The 21,296-nt window shown below is 34.0% G+C and overlaps 1 protein-coding gene across 1 annotated transcript in view; it reads right to left on the bottom strand.

Annotated features, from left to right (window-relative positions):
• LOC113509552 (b(0,+)-type amino acid transporter 1-like) overlaps nucleotides 1-20,869 on the bottom strand; it is a 40,274-nt gene extending 19,405 nt beyond the window's left edge. Inside the window, exon 1 of the mRNA XM_052900519.1 lies at nucleotides 20,654-20,869. The gene's annotated coding sequence lies outside the window, so the exon portion shown is untranslated. The remainder of the gene's footprint in view (nucleotides 1-20,653) is intronic.
• Nucleotides 20,870-21,296: the final 427 nt, after the last annotated feature.

Here is a 21,296-nt window from a genome sequence, read left to right as displayed (position 1 = left end):
GGTCAAATAGCCCCATTACTAGCAATTTCCTTGTCAGGTCGACCTCCACATGGTTCCCCCTGGAAACCATCGTGGCTTATTCTAGTTAAATTCGTCAAGATGGGCTAACTGACCTGCTTTCATCTTCATCAGTCATCTATCACTGGTGCCCCGCCAGCGTATACCGATAGCGCAGGCGGGGTTATCATTCCATTATCATCCATTAAAAAAATATATATATAGCTATATATATATATTTTAGTTTCAATGTCTATATATTGGTACAATACGAATTTTTTTTTATACTACTTAGAATGGTAAACAAGGTGACGGCTCACCTAATGGAAAGTGGTAACCGTCGCCTATAGACATGAGCAGTACCATGGACATAACAGAGTATACTGTTTCGCCCATGATACCCCCCATGCGTTGCCATTCCTGAGGACTCAGATGTTATTCCTCTGTACCCAATAAATTCACGCCGAAACGCCGTTCAAACCGAAACAAAGCCATGCAAACACAACTGCATCACGGTTGAAACACGAATGAGACAGAGGTACTCAAGCAATCGACTTTTGTACAAAGTCGTCCTTTGGTTAAATGAACGAATATGTTAAAAGTCTGTTATCAAAAATATAGTATTGAATAACAGATTTTTAACATATTCGCAAATAAATATCCGACCGATATGGGCGATATCAATATGGGTGATGATCTTTTTTCCGCCGTCAATGTCCAGAGGAACCCGATATATAGATATCAGATCGGTATCCATATTTCTTTAATGTGTGATAATGGAATGGTAACCCCGTCTGCGCTATTGGTACACGCTAGCGGGTCACCAGTAAGGGATGTTAGGTGAGGATGAAAAAGCAGGTTAGTTAGCCAATTGTGACGAATTCCACTAGAATTAATCACGATAGCTTCCAGGGGAACCGCGTGGAGGTCGACCTGAGAGTGTGTATTGCTAGTTATAGGGATATCAGACCCCATTACTAACAATTCCTTTCCCCCATAGACTGCCATAAAGAACGGTCCCGAGCCACCTGCACCCACTGACTCCCTGCAATGCATTTCAGGTCGTCACTAGGTTATATACTCTCTTATTATTATTATATAGTGTCAGCTGATTTATTTTTTTATAACATACTGTACTAACGACCAGTTAAACAATGCAGCGCACGACACCTGTTTTACAGTTAGTAGTGTTAGTTCATATTGGTATAAAACATATTTATTTGATACACATTTGTAAATTAAAGATACTTTATTTAAGTAGCATGGAACATGTTTTTATTGAAGTTTGTACTATGTATGATAATGTGCCAAAATTGCACGAATATATATATATATATATATATATATATATATATATATATATATATATATAATATATAATTTAATGATCAGTCCCATTCATGATCCGACCCAAAGGTCCCCATAACAGTTGCGGCATCCTATATATAACTTATATATTTTAAAATTATATATTTAACTTAATTTCTGTATCCCATAATTGTATATTATTATGTGCAATAAATTTTTATTATTATTGTTACCAATACACACTGTCAAGTCGACCTCTCTGTGGTCTCTCCTAAAAATTATCGTGCTAAATTACAGGTGTATCAGGGCTACCTGACTTACATTTTCATTTTCACCTATTATCCCTCACTAATGCCCTACCAGCGTATACCGTTAGCGGTAGCAAGGTTATTATTCTATTTGATAATAGAATATGGATGATTACATTAAAAAAAAAATCTCACTGGCATCACCAGCCAGTCAAAACTAACAGCACTAGCGTGGTTACCATTCTACATTTTTCAGGGCTGGCAATACGTGCGTAATGCCTCTGGTATTGCAGGCGTTCATAGACTCCGGTAATCGCCTACCATCAGATGGGTCGTATGCTCGTTTGCCACCACAGTGGTATAAAAAAATTACATGCAAAAATAAATTAGTTAAATACCTATCTACTCGTATATAAAAACTGGCATTCGTCAAATCTCTCCAACAGAATTAGAGATGGACAACGAACTACGACACAATAATGATAATATTAAAATAATTTTTGTTATCAGCAAATATTATATTTCATAAACATACATGAGTAGTAGAAATGGAGACTGTCATGTCAAAGGTCTGAACGCAGATTAAAATAATTTTCACACACAATTTAGATAACTCTTAATATTTGTATGCGGAAATCAAGTAAAGATATGCATTGTTTCTTTTCGGAGCGAGACAAGGAAATTGGTGAGACTCAATGCTTATACCCGCAGGTTAGGTGGGTTTCCGCTGTAGTTTAATGCGATGGGTATGGGCCAATTGACCTTACTTGATCTTTACCTATCATTCCTCACTGGTGTCTCGCCAGAATAAACCGAAGGTGGGCTCATAACGACGCGAGATTGTGCTTTTTGGTCCGAAAAGAAAAACGATGACTGTTGAGTAGTTCAAACGTAAAAAAATTATTATGGCACCAACGCAGTAAACCACATTGACTGAAGAAAGAACACACACACACACACACAAGCACATGCGCTCAGGTGCACATCCACGTACGCACAAAGCACACACACTGTCATGTAAGCACGCACGCACGCACGCACGCACGCACGCACCGACGCATGCACACACAAACAATATTATAGACAAATTGAGAATCTCATTTTGAAAGTTGTAAATAGTATATGGCGTAGTTAATAATGTTTTGATTAGCACCGCCGCACGTGGTATGTATTGATTTATGTAATATTTATCATTCAGTGTCAAGTAGCATAAACTGGCCTAGTCGGTACTTATATTTATCCTCAATCTATCTCGTCTAGTGCAAGCGTTAAAAAAGATGTTGATTTAAATAAGAAACGATAAAAGCCGGCCTTGGATTATAAAAAAAAAAAAATTAAGCCATGGACAAATATGTTATCAGAGATTGGATGGACTCGATCTCGATCAAATTCTTATAAAACAAACAAAACTTTTCGATAAAAAATAATCAAAATCATCGTTTTAGAATTGGCGAAGATATCTATAATTTAAATAAATACAAAACTTTAGACGAATTGAGATTTTCCTTGTTTTAGAAACTCTATAAAAAATTTATTTACTTTAGTAGGTTACTTATATAAATTGTTTCTGTTTTAAAAATATAATAATTATAATAATATTAAAAACAGACAGATATATCTCTATAAAACCAGCTAAGCTGAGAAATAATAATAAAACATAAATACATAGTGAAATGTATTTATGTTTTATTTTCCTTATATGTACATTCAGACAAGTAAATAAGATGAAATAAAAAACCGGACTCCATGGAGCGAATTCATCGACATAGTAGCTAAAATTACCACAAACTGTTCCGGAAATAGTTAAAACCTATTAGAGTGTCTGTAGGCGAATAAGTCACTGTAGACATATCCTGTCTTAGCAATGCTACTAACAGTACATATGAGTAGGTACTTAGAAAAGTGTCCCCCTTTTTTTAATGGATGATAATGGAATAGTAGACCTGTAGTATCGGTATACATTGGGGGGTACCAGTGACAGATGATTGGTGAGGATGAAAAAGCGGTGGATTGGCAACCGCAGTTAGGCTTTGGAGTAGTTTTAAGAGGGACGCTGCTGCCTTTCCCTCGTCCTCTTTTAGTCGCCTCTTACGACATCCATGGGAAAGGAAAGGGTGGCTTATTCTATGCCGGGACCACACGGGACCACACCTTACTGCAATATTACGTATAAAATGTCCTTTCTAATGCAACGTATAAATAATCTGTAATATCTATAATCTGTCTTAAAGAGACTTGATATTGATTTATAATTTATTATTGGTTAGACATACAAAATGTAATTATTAATCTTATTTGATTATATTGGGCATGTACCTATTGAAATTTATTGGTTTCATATAAATTTATTTTTTCTTTGACGTTAATTTTTATAATCATAATAATCATATGTATGACTCCTCATTTAATTAATACATAAATTGCCTACAATTTTAAGACAAATAAACAGATGCCAAAAAGTTCTGGCTTTATTAAATGGTAAATGTCTATTTAAAGTAAATAAATATTTCATTTCATTCTTATTTTTGAAGTCGGCTAAAAGACAGATTAATTTACATACCCTACGTAAGTAGAATTGTCTTATGGTTTCAAAGAGTTGCAAACGTAATTATCTAATTGGCTGTGACAATGACACTATATGGGTCACACACATTGTAGGTATTATGGTTAGCTTGAGTTCATTGCGCTTTGGAGGCAAAGGACAAACTTTATAAAATTTCATTGGGAAAAACCTAATAGTAAATAATTATTTAAGTAGGTACCCATCCAAATATTTATTTAATACATATATAAATTTAAAAAAAAAAAAACATCTTTTCCAATGTTGAGATATTTAGTTAGATATTTCTTTTTTACGCATCATTAAGACGGTTGTTTTTCTAAGTAAGAAACTATACGTTTTAGCTGCACAAAAAGAAAAATGGCCGTTTGTCAAAATAATTTTCATCCATTTCAATAAAAAAAAATCTACAATAAAAAAAAGTATGTACTTCTTATAGTCATTTCCATTATCTTAAGTGGTTACAATTAATTATAGTTCTAACGGAATTTAGTAATAATACTTATAAGTCAATTAGCTAAGTGTAGTTCTATGATACAGTTAATTAGTTAAGAGAATAATTAATTGAAGAAATGTACATGTTTGTTTGTTATAACGACATTTGGACACGCCATTGTACATCTATGAATGAGTCTACGATTCAGTAGTCAAATTTGGATAGTTTAAGTGAATAAAGTGTTTAATCAGATGTATTTTTCCATCGAAAGGTCATTTTTAAAACGTTATTTCCAGATAAGGATAATAGTAAAAAAAATCAAAAGAAAAATATATAAAAATTCGATTTTTAACCTACAATCAGTGTGTTCGAATTTCAAATCTTTTTGTTTTGTTTTGAATTGTATAGTTACATAAATTTAGTAAAAATAAAGATTTTTTTAAATTTTGCAACCGTTCTGGATTGTTAATAGTTTTGTTGTTAATGGCTGACACTGCCGTTTTTTTTTGTGAATCAAATAAACTGGTTTTTTTAGCCAATTAATATCTTCATGTAGGCAGTAGACGCACAATTTGGGGTCAAATATTTTTTTTAAGGGACCAGTTTTTTTTAATTATTCCACCTCTGGAATATTCTCATATTTTCTTGGGAATCCTTGCCGGGATGGACACCAGACAATTTAAGGGCGGGCCAAGTCCACCTAACCTCCTCTCTAAATAATGTGTACAAAACATTTTGTTGTGCATCAGTGTGTCTTGTAAATACTGTAGTCGCTTTTTTTTTAAGCAAAATGTGTTTTGTTTGTGTGTAAACTTGTGTACGTTAGTCACGGTTACTTATAATTTTTGGCGTCATTCATTTTTTGCGTAACTAGTATTATTGTAAATATTAGCACATTTAAAATTATTTATAGGGAGGCTGGCCTCTTAAAAAGGAACTATGTTCTCTCATAGATGTTTTTGCGTATAGCTGAAAGATCTCGTATTCTGGGATGGGCACTCCCTCTCCCTTAGTACATATACAATGGTAAATTCTAAAAACCTTCATTTGTTAGCATCCAGTTAACTACACCGTCACGACTGCGTGTCGTTTAACAAATGAACAATCGATTTACAACAAAATTATATACGTTGATTACAATGAACTCGCCAGCACGTGAGCACAGAAATAGTACCAAATACGTGCTCGACGCGACGTATGACGATATAGTTCGAATATACATTTGCACGAAACGATTTAATTCGATTTCAGTTCGCAAAATGAGTTTCGAGTTTAAAACAGCGCTCCAGTAACACACTGTGGACTATTTCAATCGCTACCACAGCCTGCGGACATTATTATATAAACTAGTGGTCGCCCCGTGGTCCAAATTCGACCATAACATATTGTAATAAATGAATTTGTTATGGTTATGTTTGATATTCAGTAAGACTATAGACAAATAATATTAAAGACAATATAAATCACATCGGTCTTCTTAGATTAATCTATTCTAAATTTGACACACAGTCTTTAACAAAAAACTAAAGAGTATATATGTGTATATGTGCCAAATACATGGTAGTGTGTGTAATGTATTTTTTTAATTGATTTTATATATTTCTTATACATAATTAAAAAAAATAATTACATACTTCTCTTCCTTCTCTATACAAACTATAAATGTGCGAAATTTCATACTTCTCATAAAGGGCTATTATTGCTCAGTAGGGTGAGACGGTATTTCACGCCGGAACACCGCCTGAAACTGTATAAAGCTCAAGTGAGGCCACATATGGAATACTGTTCTCACCTGAGGGCAGGAGCGCCACGGTACCAACTCCTTCCGTTAGACCGCATTCAAAGTCGGGCAGCTAGAATTTTTGAAGATCAGCGCCTTATTGTCCGACTCGACCTACTGAAACTGCGTAGAGATGCCTCTCTGTGCATCTTTTACCGAGTTTATCATGGGGAGTACTCTGAGGAATTGTTCGGATTGATACCTGTTGCTGATTTTCACCATCGTACAACCCGCTATAAACTAAACTTTCATCTTAACCATCTGGACGAGTATCGGTCCTCCATCGTGCGTTTTTTAAGGCACTTTCTTCCACGCACAACTACTCTTTGGAATCAACTTCTAGCAGCAGTATTTCCGAACCGATACGACAACATAACCTTCAAGAAAAGAGCATATTTCCTTTTAAAAGGCCGGCAGCACACCTGCAGTGCCGATGGTGTTGTGGGTGATCATGGGCGGCGGTAGTCACCATTAGGTGAGCCGCATGCTCGTTTGCCCCCTGTGTTGTAAAGAAAAATTATATAAAAGAAAAGGTTTACTTTAAATTAATCGTGTCTGGATACCTTTTTAATGTCCATTGCAAAAAAAAAAAAAAAAACTGTCAAGTTTATTTTTTAACAATTTTTCCGTTAATTTTAAACATGAATTATATTACCTTGATTTATTTCACCGATAAAAAAAAAAATCATACAAAGGAGAGTTAAATCTCCATGTCTATCACAATGATCACAATGTTTCTACTTTTCCATCATTATACTATGTCATTCGTTGTTATCGGCGACGATAAGATTCATTATTTGGTTACTACCTGAGATCGTATCGGATACAGTTCGACCAGTATATACTTAGTGTGTAATCTGACAAATGACCGATTAGATATTTTTTTTAGATAGGTAAAAATTGCAAATAAATCGCTACTCAATTTTGTAATTATGTGAATGTTGTAAAAAATTAGATTCTTTTGTATATTTATTTACTATTTGTATATTTATCACTGAATAGAAGAAGAGTATAGACACATCTGCGTACTATCTATTATGTACTTATCTCATTAGTTCAGTTAAACTACTAAATCGATTATTATGTAATTTGCATCATTCAATATAGTTTGTTATTTTTGAAAATGTCTTCTGCAAATGTGTCAGTAATGTATATAAATAGAAATTATGTGCATATATATACATGTACATACATATATGGGAAATGTGAATTCAAAAACTATATATAGGAAATGTTTTCGCATGTATTTTTATATGCCTACTAGCTTTTTGCTTCTTACGTCGTACGTGTGGACTTCAGGAGTAAGAAAGCCAAGAAAGCCACTCTAGATGATGTATTAATATAAAACATATACCAAATTTTAAATTAAACTATCAGGAATATAACTGTGAAAACCGTATCCGATTTGCTGTAGTAGTTTTTGCCTAATGCCGGAACAAACACCGTTTAGTTATAATTTTGTTATATTATTAAGATTATTCAATGTCCTTATCAATTCGAATGTGCATTTAGTAAGTTTTTTATAATAATTTTATAAATATCTTTTATTGTAATTAATAAAATTGTAAAAAAATATATTCTCGTGTTGGTTATCTAATAATTTTTATTTAGTTGCAATTTTTTTGTATTTTTTTATGCAACTTAAAATGGCAAACAAAGTGACGGCCCACCTGATGGAAAGTGGTAACTCTCGTCTATAGACATGAGCAGTACTATAGACATAACAGAGTATACTCTTTCATCCATGATACCCCCCATGCGTTGCCATTCCTGAGAATTCAGGTCTTATTCCTGTGTACCCTGTAAATTCACTGTCATATGCCTCCTTTCAAACCGAAATACAGCATATGAAGCACAAATTTAAATTATTGTATAAAGATTTAGGTTGTGACATATATTTAAATTAAATTTAGTGTAATTTAAAATCAAAATTTAAAATAAACAATTATCAAAGTAAGACAACGATAATAAGGATGTATTTTATCGTAATATCTTAATTGTTAAGCAAATAAAGGTATAACGAAATATGTAGACAAACACATAGCTACGTATCTTCAACTAATTAACTAATTTGTCGAATAGGCCTACGTTCGTTGGAAGCAATTAATTCGTGGAATGTAATCTTTTTATTTGCCGTGTGTGTCGTGGTATAGAATAGGCGATCCTTTCTTTACCGTGGATGTCGTAAGAGGCGACTAAGGGAGGGCGAGGGATGAGCAGCAGCGTCCCTCTTAAAACATCTCTAAAAGCCTAACTGCGGTTGCCAATCCGCCTGTCAAGCGTGGCAACTACTGGCAAAACTCCCAAAAAATGGCTGAAATAATAATAACTTCAATAACAATCTTTTTATTATTTGTCAAGTACATTTTGCTTCGTAATAAGCAATTTTTTGCACTGCAAACAAAAACAACAGTTTTAATGATTACAAAATTAATATGGGAACAACATGGGAGCAAATTATGTCTTTTGACAAGTGGCAAACGATTCTATCGATAGAATCGTAACGGTTAGCGATCGCGTGAGTAAGAATAGGATATCCGACGTTGCCATCTCATTGTATCCCCGTCAATCTATTCTATCAAATTGTTTATAATTACTCCTCTCCATCCAAAAACTGCTTCGAAGTGATCGCTACCAATTTCCCTGTCTAGCGTGGCAACTACTGGCAAAACTCTCCAAGATTTATGTTCAGCAGTTTACAGTCATAAGACGAATAAAGAATATCTACCAAAGAGATAGTCATAGACTCGCGATAACAGTTTTGTCCATAGTTTCGTTTGTCTCTTGTCTATGGGCGTTAGAGTGTAATCTTATATATAAAATTCTCGTGTCACGGTGTTTGTTACCAAATTCCTCCGAAACGGCTTTACCGATTTTTATGAAATTTTGTGTGCATATTGGGTAGGTCTGAGAATCGGCCAACATCTATTTTTCATACCCCTCAATGATAAGGGTGACCCTACCCAAAACATTTTTTTTTATTTTATTAACAAATGTTTCCATTTTTATTTTATTATGATTTAGCATTGAAAAATACACACAACTTTAAATTTTCATCGTTTTACAATCAACCCCTGTATTTTAATCGCGATTTTTATATTTCGCAATAAGTGGTAAAACAACGTTTACGGGGTCAGCTAGTCGTTGGTATAAAAATCTCCATTATTTGGAAGTCATTTAAAAATAAAGTTAATTGGCTTATAAGGTGCCGCGCTATTTACATGCAGTATTGTTTCATTAAAATAAACCGTAATACTAATAATAACTAGGTATACTAATTACTATTTTATCACTTAACAAAATTAGATGTTAAAAAGCAAAACAATAAAATGAATTGTGACCATTTTATGTTACTGTGGCACACTCACGAACAATTATGTTACCTCTTTTATGTATTTATCTTTTTTATTGTGTATGTATTCTTTTCTTTTTTTGAGTATATACCAATATCTGACGTTATTTGTGTGCTGTAAATGATGCAAATGTATTATATAACTATCTATCTATGTAAATAGCTGTAACTAGAGACAATCACGGTTATTATTACAGTTTATGTATACATATATACAACTATTATTTTGGTATTATGTATTATATATATTCTTTATTGCACTTGTAAGTTACATATAAAATAATGTATTTATAAATGTTGTGAGGAAGGGTAGACTTATCTCTGACAGAGATCTCTTCCAGTCAACCCAGTACGGTAAGAAAGCATTTCGTTAGCGGGCAGCTGAAACGCTATAACTATTAATACATAAACAAATATACAGTTAAATAAAATATTAAAATATATAATAAAATATTGCATAAATACATACACTATAAATACATATAATACCTACCTGCTTATATAATAAATGTTAAAATAAATGAATATACTACTTGCATTAGAAATTTAGTTTAATGATTTTAAGATTTGACAGTTCAATTACTATATCAATACATAGTATAAAGTCATCCCTGTTCACTGCTGAACAGAGGCGTCCTCTATAAAGGGAAGTTTTGTCAGTAGTTGCCACGCTTGGCAGGCGAGTTGGCAACCACGGTTAGTCTTTGATGATGGAGGCTGCTGCCTATCTCTCGACCATTAAGCTCCCTTAGTCGCCTCTTATGACACCCACTGGAAAAAGGGGTGGCCTATTCTATGCCGAGACCTACACATGGCAAATGCTACAAAGTTAATATAGTAGAATAATACCATGGACATAACACAGTACACTAATTCGCCCATAATACCCCCATGCGTTGCCATTTCTGTGGACTTAGGTATTATTCCTCTGTACCCTGTAAATTCACTGCCATATCCCACCTTTCAAACCGAAACACAGCTATGCAAACACAACTGCTTCGGGGGGAAGGGATTGTTAGTAATGGGAAGTTTAGTACCCATTGTTATCAATATGCCTATATCAAGTCGACCTCCACGCGGTTCCCCCTGGAAACTATCGTGACCAATTTATCATTGAATTCGTCACAATGGGCTAACTGACCTGCCTTTTCATCCTCATCTATCACCGCTCACTGGTACCCCGCTACTGTATACTGATAGCGCAGGCGGGGTAACCATGCCATTTTCACGCATAAAAAACACAACTGCTTCATGGTAGAAATACGAACGAGACGGAAGTGTCCAAGCAAACGACTTGTACAAAGTCTCCCTCTGTACCTTGTAATTTCATTGCCGAATGCCACGTTAATAATTACTTACCGACTATAAAAGTTAGTGGTTAGTTACAAATGAGCGTATAATTTGTTTTAAACGATTGCATAAATTTGTTAAACAATACTCTATCTTTAGTGGTCTCTGATTGTGGGTTTTTTACATAATACAAAAATATGTAATGACATAATTAGTTCTTGCGTACATAGTTTTTAAATTATCATTAGTTACTTCATTATCATGAAATCACCTTTATCGTATCGGAGTATTGATTAGTTACGGATTATTTCAACATTAATTTTGGCTACTATTTGTCTGTATTAAAATTTACTCGTACGTGCCTATATCCGCCACAATGGAAGCGAAAGCGGAAACGAGTGCGAACATAGATGTACGGTAGAGGAAAACATATCGTCACCTTTATGGTAAACTTACGAAACTGAAAAAGATACATTTTACAGGGGAACGTTTTGAAACATTAGAATGCAAATAGCTTTTGATAGAAGGCTGCTGTATCATGCTAACATTTTAGTTTTGAAATCCTGTTTTTTATTGAATGCGCTTAATTAATTATTATTATATTACAAGTATCAGAAATAAATGCATATTCGTTACTTTGCACCTTCATACATGAGAGTTCCTAGGTATTGTGTTATACAACAGCAAATCTACGAAAGTGGCAGTTTCGTAAGTTGCCAAAGAAAATCATTTATTTTAATATCTGACAAACTAACGAAAGTGCCACTTTCGTAAATATACCAAGGTATAAATCACGTGTTTTGGAGAGAACTTCAGTTTTAATAACAACGTTATAGCAATCATTCACGTAAAATAACTAAATTAGGATTGAAAAATTGGTAAAATAATTATTGAAATTTTCAAATTAAAGTGTTTATTATAGAAAATACTAGAAAAATATGCTAAGTAAGTTTACTTTGGGTATATCACAAAAATATGGAGATTCGAGCTACTCGATTTCTTTAACCGTTAGAGATAGAAATTTGAAAATAAGCCACAATAAGTAGTATGACGGAAAATGTAGATTTTTAAAGAAATGTTAAATTTGAAAAAACTGCAGATTCGTAAATTTGCCATAGAGGTTATGGATAAGGGGAAGGGATTGTTAGTAATGGAGACTGAGAATCCCATTGCTAGCAATATACCCAACCAGGTCGACCTCCTCGCGGTTCTCCCTTAAAACTATCATGGTTAATTCCTGATGAATTCATCATGATGGGCTAACTGGCCTGTTTTCATTCTCATCTATCACCCTTCACTGGTGCTGCGCCAGCGTATCCCGTTAGGGCAGGCGGGGTTACCTTACCCTTTTCACACATCAAAAAAAAAACCACTAGGTATATGTTCAACAGTGGACAGTTAACAGCTGATATGATGATGGAAATTATGAAAGTGACCTGACTTTGTCCTCACCTAACATCTCTCACTTTGGGGGGAAAGGGATTGTTAGTAATGGGGTCAAATAGCCCCATTACTAACAATATCCTATCAGGTCGACCTCCACGTGGTTCCCCCTGGAAACAATCGTGAATTCGTCACGATGGGCTAACTGACCTGCTTCATCCTCACCTATCATTCTTCACTGGTGCCTCGCCAGTGTATACCGATAGCGCAGGCGGGGTTACCATTCCATTATCACCTATTAAAAAAAAACATCTCTGACTGGTAGCCCGCCAGCGAATAACACAAACAAATACCATACTATTATCTTCCATAAAAAAATACATAAAAATAAATGCTATTTTTTAAGGGGGAGTAAAATGTTTGTTTTGACTATTTGTTTGTTATCGTTATACATACATATTCCTATAATGTAATGCCAATAACATGTCATCTGTAAACATGATGTCTGATTTTAACTACGTTATAAGTTCAGCGTAATAGGTGTGGCTATGAACAGCCATATGACTGCTATTAGTCGCGGTTTGACTACGTAGACAGGTTATTACAAAATGAACGATTCTCTATTGTTTTCTACTTGTCTCTACAACTACGTACGTGTAGATGGCAATGCATTTTACATTATTTTTATGATAGTTACAGTCATATGGGAGGGGGGGGGGAAGGGATTGTTAGCAATGGAGTTTGCCGCCCCATTGCTAACAATATGCCTTATTAGGTCAACCTCCACGTGGTTCCCCCTGGGAACTATAGTGAACAATTCTTGTTGAATTTGTCACGATGGGCTAACTGACCTACTTCATCCTCAACTATTATCCTTCACTGGTGCCCCGCCGGTGTATACCGATAGCGCGGGTGGGGTTACCATTCCATTATCATCCATTAAAAAAAAGTTACAGTCATATGTTTAATATCATGAACCAATATCAGGATATTGGTTTACCAGAGGGAGATTTTGTACAAAAGTCGTTTGCTTGAGCTTTGACCTTTGTCCCATTCATGTTTCAACCGCGAAATAGTTGAGTTCGCATGGCACGAAGATGTAGCTTTTTAACGGTCAAAGAATTTTTAAAATCATAACAAATAAACAAACAAAAATAAATTCTTTTCTCTTTATAATATTAGTTTAGATGTTTATAATATACCTATGCGTTGCCATTCTTAAGGACTTAGGTGTTATTCCTCTGTACCCTGTAAATTCACTGCCATATCCCACCCTTCAAACCGAAACACAGCCATGCAAACACAACTGTTTCACGGTAGAAACACGAATGGGACAGAAGTGTCCAAGCAAACGACTTTTGTAGAAAATCTCCCTCTGGTAATATATTTTCTTATGTAGCTATTAATAAATAAAATAAACATTAGAAATACCTTTTCTAATATTGGATAATCAATACGTTCTAAAACCAATATTTTCTCTAATCGTAATCAAGGGAAGTGTCCCTTCGAAGGCCACGCGCCGATAGTGTTGCCACATAAAACCGCTTAATAAGCAGTTGCCCTCGGTGACGTCAGATAGGTACCTGTAGTGAATGTCTACACTTTTATTAACATAGTACGATTGTAGGGGAGAAAGGGATTATTAGTAATGGGATTTAATAACCCCATTGCTAGCAATATTCCCTAACCGGTAAACCTGCACGCGGTTCCCCTTGGAAACCATCATGGTTAATTCATAATGAATTCGTTATGATGGGCGATCTGACCTGCTTTCATCTCCACCTATTATGTCTCACTGGTGCCCCGCACGCGTATACCGATACCGCAATTAAGGTTTACATTTCATCTTCACCTTTAAAAAAAAGTACGATTGTAGGTAAATAAGGAGGTCCATGTAACAGAACAATGTAATAGACAGATAGATACGCAGAGTGGCTTTCACATTAATAACATTAGTATAGATATCTCGTAGCATTCTGATCTACCAGTCCCATTGTAAGCAATATACCCTATAAGGTTGACCTCCACGCGATCGGAAATGGCCACTCGTGGCTGGTTACACTGGCCATCGTCGTTAATTCTTGTAAATTTTGTTACGATGGGCTAATTGGCCTGCTTTTATCCACACATATCATCCTTCATTGGTGCCCCGTTAGCGTATAAAGATAGCGCAGACAGGGTTACCATTTCATTATCACAAATAAAAATAAATACTGACTTGACTTTTCATTCTCACCTGTGTCCCTGGTACTTCACCAGCGTGTACAGTTAGCACAGGCTGGGTTACCATTCCATTATCATCTATTAAAAAAAAAAGTAGGTATATGTATAAATAAGTACATATAGTATTATGTTATCTATGCTTTTATAGCGACAAATTCCTTGACATGTCTTGAATGTTATATCTTATAAATCCTTCACTTTATAATTTTCTTTACTCATCGTTTAGGCAATGTCCGTGCGTCCAAATCTCTTGAGCTACATGTAAATTTACAAAGACCGCGTCACGTTAGTAAATAGAGATATGAAATAAATTGAGATAATTTTATGAATATAAAGATTTATATAATAAAACTTTAATGTACAAAAATTCTGTGTAACAATGTTTGTACACGTTAAACTCTGAATTACTCAATTGAATTAAATGAAACTGTATAAATGTATCTATTGTTCTTTTGCCAGGGGTGTTCTCCTCTACTGATCTAGATCTCCGGTTCTAGAGTATGGGCATATGGGTATACGACCCCAGTACCAAGCAACTGCAGTATCTCTCTTTCCCTTTTTCTCACGAATCCTTTATTCCATTTTTACCAACTTCGTACATTTCAACATCGTTTCCTTTTTTCTCAATTCTTACCTACATATCATAGGTGACAGATACCACTGATAAGTTTCCAAGGCGGGTTGACATAAGGCAGGTGACCGGTCGTAAACCAGTTAGTTACTTAAATTCAACTAATATAGGTATACAGTTTCGTGAATCAAAAATTCAAAAATGACAATGTAATTTTAATAAAAAAGCAACAGCTATTTCGTGCCCGTTCTGCTCAACTGAACTTGCATTTCGAAGTGAGAGATAGATTCATAAAAAAATTACTATTCAATAAATGTTTATACTTAAATTTCCTTAAATAAAAATATTTTTATTTATACTTTATTGCGCTCAATTAATATAAGTTATTTATATTATTATAACATTTATTTATTATAATATTAACGTTGGATGCGCAATTGTAGTATGAGTGGCCCATAATTTTTTGTCTTTCTCGAGTCGTGTTTCTTTGGTAAAAATGTTAAGTCTAATTTGTAGAACATATCTTCAATCCTCTTATTACAATTAAATGTATTACATATGCAAACACGTGCAGGTACTTTATTTGGGTATTTACTCTCTCGTCATTACATTGCAGAGTTTGTAGATCGTGTGTTTATATTTAGAATCTTTTTGTGACACTCATTAAATATAACTTATTGCGTTTTACGATAAGTAATCTTGTACATACAAGTACATTCCTATATTACGTGCTCATATTTAGCATTTTACGAGACTTGTTGAAATTTATTGCATTTTAAAAGGAATAAATAAAGATAATATGTAAAAAGTATGCATCTAATAACATAAGAAACTGGTCGCTGTCCTGTTTCTGTTAGTGGTAAAAAAAAGTAAGCAAATGCATACATCGTTTGAATATAAATTGCATATCGGGTTTACAAGAAATCTACAGCCACGAGCGCAGCATGTGTTTTTCTACAAACTCGCGTCGTGTTTCGGCATTTCTTTTTGTGTGCAAGACGATCCATTACGAATTAACAGTGACAAATAAATAATGGCAATATTTCGTGAACAAAATTATAATTTGTTCATATTCAAAAATACACTATCGTGAACACGACGTGGTGCAATCTACGTTGAAATATCTGCAATAAAGAAGCAGATATGTAGGTACTATTATATTTACTCGCAAAGTTTTTCATCGCGCTGAGTCCCGATAGTGTATTTAAATTTCAATAAACAACGCGAAAGTAAAAAATTAACTAAAACTTATAATTCTCATATGGTCGATAAAGATAATCATAAAATAAAAGTTCATTTTGCTACGCATATAGTGACTTCAATTAAATACACATACACCGATGCAGCACGACAGGTTAGGTACCTAGATGTAGTACGTAGATGCTTTACAATGAATGAATATTTGAATTTGGAACGCGGATTTGAATTTATATAATATTTGTCTTCGTAAGAAACAGTCTTTTGCTCTGTAGACTTAAAGATCTATTAAAAACCAGTCAAATGCTTATGGACTCGCGCACCGATGGTTCTGTACAAATTTATATAATATTAAATTAAAGAAAATATAATAAAAAAAATTGCAAAACTTTTCTTTTCTTCCCTATACTTCATTCTTCCACATTCGATACATATGATATTGTTTCTAGCTAAATTTCGTGATTTTAGGTCATCGGGAAGTGTCCTACAGGTTTTAATTCCATTGTAAATCTCAAAATATTAAACGGTCGTATATTTTGATAGCGTTATTTATGAAGTTTGATTTCTTCACAGCTCCAAGGGATTGCTGTTTTGAGTAGCTGATATTAATTTCCGTGACATGTTTTTAAGGAAAAGGGGTTTGACAGATGATACAGACGATAAGGATTCTGTTTTCACTTTTGAAGTACGAAAGATGTTGGTAATTATTACAAAGAACGAAACGAATTTAGAATCCTTTAAGATTCTAAATCTTATAAATTGCTAAAAATGAGACTAAAAAATATCTATATTTTTTTATTTTAAGCAAACTTAGATTGGCAAATAAGCTGACGGCCTACCTGATGGAAAGTGGTAATTGTCGCCTAAAGACATGAGCAGTATCATAGACATAAGAGAGTATACATTTTTGCCCGTGATACCCCCCATGCGTTGCCATTCCTGAAGACTCAAATGTTATTCTTTTGTAACCTGTAAATTCACTGCCATATCCCACCCTTCAAATCGAAACACAGCCATGCAAACACAACTGTTTCACGGTAGAAATACGAATGGGACAGAGGTATGTAATTACAGTCTGATAAGTATACTCGTAATTAATGAAATTACAATGCGATATTGATAAAACTTACTTAATACTTATAGTTATCGGTAATTTATCTTTATTGTAGCGAAAATTAAATAACATGTCTGTATTAAATTGTAATTTTAGACAGTATTTAAATGGGTATTAAATTTACAGTAGGTACATACGTATGGGTACTTACTTCTTATGCACGAATATTACATAAAAAAAAATTGTCTACATTTTTTCATGTATTCTTAAATTTATAGGTACATAATAGAGCTGGGACAATTTTACTGAACTAGGACTTAATGACAGCAGCTTGGACTCCAATGTGCTAAACAAACATTCATATCTATTAATTATTATTTATCAGATACTAATTATAGGTATTATGTCAGATTATTATTAACATTATTATTTGTGATTGGATCTTTTATTCACAGCTATATCATGTTGCCATGTTGTGCGTAGCTTATTATCTAATGCTTTAAATTAGACATTTTAATTTAATGTTTCTATTTAATTAAGCGTTTTGTTACTTCTAAATGGTTGCATAGATTCATTTTCCAGTATTGTCAATATATGGACAATGCCTACATTTAATTTATATTATTATTTATTCTGTGATGCGTTCAAATAATATTTTTTTTTTAATATCCAGTCTTATTTCCTATTTGTTAGTGGCATATTGGGCAACATTAGTTTTTTGTCAATATTAAAAAGATTTTTTTTTTCGAGGCAAATGAAAATGATGGCATATGACCAAATCCATGGACACTAGCAACACGATGCGTACGGCCTTTTAATAAATACCTATTACATGAGTATTATGTTTATGTAAATACCTGTTAGACGCTAAAACGAAATATTATATCTTATTACTTATTGAATGTTGTAAACTTGTTTGAATGTTTGTTACGAAATTACGTTAACAGTTGATTAATTTTTTTTATAAAATTTGACTGAATTTGGCACACGAATATTATATAAAACATCTGTAATTTCTTTAATCGCTTGTATTTACTTAAAAATTTTAATATAGGTACCTTATTGTAATTGTAAAATCTTTATTGTACATAATTTAAATTGGATACATTAAAAGATTTAATATACAACGGCGGATTTATTCCATAGAGGGATTTCTTACAGTCAATCTTAGAGAATAGGTACTGGTTAATGATATATTAATATAATTGTCATGTAGATAGACTTTTTAATGGATGATAATGGACTGGTAACCCCGCTCGTGCTAACGGTATATGCTGGCGGGGCACCAGTGAGGGATGATAGGTGAAAACGAAAAGGCAGGTTAACTAGCTGTACACCTGGAATTCAGCACAATGGTTTCCAGAGGGACCATGTGGAAGTGGACTTGACAGGGTATATTGCTAGCAATGGAATTGGTTGTCCGTATTGCTAACAATCCCTTCCCTCTGTAGTATTGTACTGAAGATCTATCTCTAAAATTATAATTATAATATAAAAAGTCTAATAAGATTTCAAATTTCAATAGATTTATATACTAAACGCGTAAATTGGCAATGTGGTTTCGTCATAGAATGTATGGGTGCCGTAAGAGGTCGCCTCTTAAGGGAGGAAGAGGGATGGGCAACAGTATCCCTCTTAAAACATTTCTAATGTCTAACTGTGGTTGCCAATCCGCCTGCTAAACGTGGCAATTACTGGCCAAACCCCTCAAAGGGGAGGCTTATGTTCAGCAGTGGTCAGTTAAAGGCTGATATGATGAAGATGAAACGCGTAAATACTATTTTATGAACCACTCTTATAGTGGTGGTTTTATAGAAACTACTTGTATATTTTTTTTATGGGTGAAAATGGAATGGTAACCCCGCCTGCGCTAACGGGATATGCTGGCGGAGCACCAGTGAAAGGTGATAGATGAGAATGAAAACAGGCCAGTTAGCCCATCATGATGAATTCATCAGGAATTAACCATGATAGTTTCCGGGAGGAACCGCGAGAAGGTCGACCTGGTTGGGTATATTGCTAGCAATGGGATTCTCAATCTCCATTACTAACAATCCCTTTTCCCCCCACTACTCGTATATTAGGTATAAGAGTTTATTTTGAGTACCCTCGTCTTTCGCGTTCATTATATTTTTTTTACCGGCTTCAGTAAAGTAGGAGGTTCTATGTTCGATTTTAAATATGTATTTTTAGTTGCCTTTTATTAGGGCATAATACACAACTACGCATGTATGTCAGGATCGTGTTATATTTGGAGTTATGAAAGTGGAAACGATATAGTGTCTCACTACTAAAATTGAAAATTGTCTATGGCACTTTATATTTTAGGATCAAATTTTTTTTTATAGAATATAAAATGGACTTTTTTTTTAATGAATGATAAGGGAATGGTAACCCCACCCGCGTTATCGGTATACACCGGCTGGGCACCAGTGAAAGATAATAGGTGAGGATGAAGCAGGTCAGTTAGCCCATCGTGACGAATTCAACAAGAATTGTTCACGATGGTTTCCAGGGGAAACCACGTGAAGGTCGACCTAATAAGGCATATTGATAGCAATGGGGCTGTTAAACTCCATTGCTAACAATCCCTTTCCCCCCATATAAAATGGACTACAAGCTGATGGTTCACACAATGGAAAGTGGAATCATCACCTATAAATATGGACATCAAAGAATACATGTAAGAGCTCATACTAACGCGTTTCCATTCGTGATGATTAAGCTGTTGCGCCTATTATTGATTTAAATATGATCCTATTAGCTGAATCCCGCGGATTCATCCTCGACAATCAGTATATAAATCAAAAATAAACCCTAATAATCAGTATATAAGGTGTCTTTTGTGCTAAGTTAGTATATAACCCATGTACCAAATTTCATTCAAATCCGATAAGTAAATTTTGCGTGAAAGAATAACAATATTCATCCATCGTTTTTATTATTTTAGTAGGATACTCGTATAATACAAGTATTTATTTGACCATGTAATGAACGTCTTACAACGGCTTGTATGAAAAGTTGTAGGTAGGTAAGAATTTTATTTTGTCATTTGGACTTACGTAAAGAATGTTGTAGAAGATAAATTTTACCCATTGTATTGAATATTTATGCTTTCTTTTTTTTAATTTGAAAAATAAAAAAATATACCTCAGTTAAATGATTAAGTTAAACATTAAAATATAGGCATATAAAGAATCATACGTTCGTAAATGAGATAATAGGGAAAATTATAATTCCAAATATAAACTCACATGCAACAGTTGCCAGGAAACAAAATAATTAAACCGACAACAAATTCCTTTAGAACGCAGAGTCACTGCACTTGGCACAAGGCGCTTGTTTATATTTTTTTTATTATGCTTTTAAAAGGACACAGTTCGCGCGTTTTCTACCTTCTCGGTCAGTCACTGCGCGAGTTCGCGTCCGATGGCGGACAGCGTTCGACGACGTGTGATGTTAGTTGGTAAACTTAACAGTATGAGTAACAATTGTAATATTGTAGATAACGAGGGTTACACGATAAGAATACAATGAATATTATTGGGCCACAACGTGTTGAGGGTTCCGTATTTATAGTATTTTATTAAGTGGACAAATTAAGTGTGATACAGGAATCTAAAAATACAAAGGACTTAAAAAATTCTTTGTAGGTATTTTTAGGTATACTGATAATGCAGGTTACATTGCTTGTTGTTGAAATTCATCACGAATTAATTACAAGGGTTTTTGGAAAGGACATTGTTGCTGGAGGAAGTTGAGCTGATAGTAAACGGGTTATATATTATTTATTTATTTAAGGCAAACATAATAATGCTTTAACAACATATATGGCAAAATAAAATATAATTAAAATTCAATTAATAAATAGTTTAGTTTCCATTGATAACAGTCACT

This window comes from Galleria mellonella, unplaced genomic scaffold (assembly GCF_026898425.1).
Source record: "Galleria mellonella isolate WM207_F2 unplaced genomic scaffold, CSIRO_AGI_GalMel_v1 utg65, whole genome shotgun sequence".
Classification (NCBI taxonomy): domain Eukaryota; kingdom Metazoa; phylum Arthropoda; class Insecta; order Lepidoptera; family Pyralidae; genus Galleria; species Galleria mellonella.
Note: the sequence above shows the minus strand (reverse complement) of the source record. Positions and strands in the feature narration are given on the sequence as shown.